Raw genomic sequence first — 2,500 nt, forward strand, 5'->3', positions numbered from 1 at the left:
ACACTCACGGTGAAGGCATGTGATATAATATGAAAATATCAAAAGTTAACTAACCAATGATATTGAAGCATATAAATCGAATCATAACTATATGAAACTCGAATTTGAGCCATATTAAACTGGTAATATTGTGATTTTATGCCTGGTTTTCCATACGTTAGTTTAAATAGAAAAAAATTCTCGAATATATATACATATATGAAGAATCTATATTCTATACTAACATTTTATGGAATATAACCTTGGCATATTGCCATTAAAATATATAATAAAGACATTTCAAATCAAACTGAAATGTATTGAAATGAATTTTTCCCATACATTTTTGACAATGTGAGGTGTGCATGGCAAAAAACACTCACGGTGAAGGCATGTGATATAATATGAAAATATCAAAAGTTAACTAACCAATGATATTGAAGCATATAAATCGAATCATAACTATATGAAACTCGAATTTAAGCCATATTAAACTGGTAATATTGTGATTTTGTGCCTGGTTTTCCATACGTTAGTTTAAATAAAGAGTTATGGAATATAACCTTGGCATATTGCCATTAAAATATATAATAAAGACATTTCAAATCAAACTGAAATGTATTGAAATGAATTTTTCCCATACATTTTTGACAATGTGAGGTGTGCATGGCAAAAAACACTCACGGTGAAGGCATGTGAAATATAATATGAAAATATCAAAAGTTAACTAACCAATGATATTGAAGCATATAAATCGAATCATAACTATATGAAACTCGAATTTAAGCCATATTAAACTGGTAATATTGTGATTTTATGCCTGGTTTTCCATACGTTAGTTTAAATAAAGAGTTATGGAATATAACCTTGGCATATTGGCACTAAAATATATAATAAAGACATTTCAAATCAAACTGAAATGTATTGAAATGAATTTTTCCCATACATTTTTGACAATGTGAGGTGTGCATGGCAAAAAACACTCACGGTGAAGGCATGTGATATAATATGAAAATATCAAAAGTTAACTAACCAATGATATTGAAGCATATAAATCGAATCATAACTATATGAAACTCGAATTTGAGCCATATTAAACTGGTAATATTGTGATTTTATGCCTGGTTTTCCATACGTTAGTTTAAATAGAAAAAAATTCTCGAATATATATACATATATGAAGAATCTATATTCTATACTAACATTTTATGGAATATAACCTTGGCATATTGCCATTAAAATATATAATAAAGACATTTCAAATCAAACTGAAATGTATTGAAATGAATTTTTCCCATACATTTTTGACAATGTGAGGTGTGCATGGCAAAAAACACTCACGGTGAAGGCATGTGAAATAATATGAAAATATCAAAAGTTAACTAACCAATGATATTGAAGCATATAAATCGAATCATAACTATATGAAACTCGAATTTAAGCCATATTAAACTGGTAATATTGTGATTTTATGCCTGGTTTTCCATACGTTAGTTTAAATAGAAAAAATTTTCGAATATCTATACATATATGAAGAATCTATATTCTAATACTAACATGTTATGGAATATAACCTTGGCATATTGGCACTAAAATATATAATAAAGACATTTCAAATCAAACTGAAATGTATTGAAATGAATTTTTCCCATACATTTTTGACAATGTGAGGTGTGCATGGCAAAAAACACTCACGGTGAAGGCATGTGAAATATAATATGAAAATATCAAAAGTTAACTAACCAATGATATTGAAGCATATAAATCGAATCATAACTATATGAAACTCGAATTTAAGCCATATTAAACTGGTAATATTGTGATTTTATGCCTGGTTTTCCATACGTTAGTTTAAATAGAAAAAATTTTCGAATATATATACATATATGAAGAATCTATATTCTAATACTAACATGTTATGGAATATAACCTTGGCATATTGGCACTAAAATATATAATAAAGACATTTCAAATCAAACTGAAATGTATTGAAATGAATTTTTCCCATACATTTTTGACAATGTGAGGTGTGCATGGCAAAAAACACTCACGGTGAAGGCATGTGATATAATATGAAAATATCAAAAGTTAACTAACCAATGATATTGAAACATATAAATCGAATCATAACTATATGAAACTCGAATTTGAGCCATATTAAACTGGTAATATTGTGATTTTATGCCTGGTTTTCCATACGTTAGTTTAAATAAAGAGTTATGGAATATAACCTTGGCATATTGCCATTAAAATATATAATAAAGACATTTCAAATCAAACTGAAATGTATTGAAATGAATTTTTCCCATACATTTTTGACAATGTGAGGTGTGCATGGCAAAAAACACTCACGGTGAAGGCATGTGATATAATATGAAAATATCAAAAGTTAACTAACCAATGATATTGAAGCATATAAATCGAATCATAACTATATGAAACTCGAATTTGAGCCATATTAAACTGGTAATATTATGATTTTATTCCTGGTTTTCCATACGTTAGTTTAAATAGAAAAAAT

Source organism: Anastrepha obliqua, unplaced genomic scaffold, assembly GCF_027943255.1.
Source record: "Anastrepha obliqua isolate idAnaObli1 unplaced genomic scaffold, idAnaObli1_1.0 ptg000014l, whole genome shotgun sequence".
In the NCBI taxonomy this organism is placed as follows: domain Eukaryota; kingdom Metazoa; phylum Arthropoda; class Insecta; order Diptera; family Tephritidae; genus Anastrepha; species Anastrepha obliqua.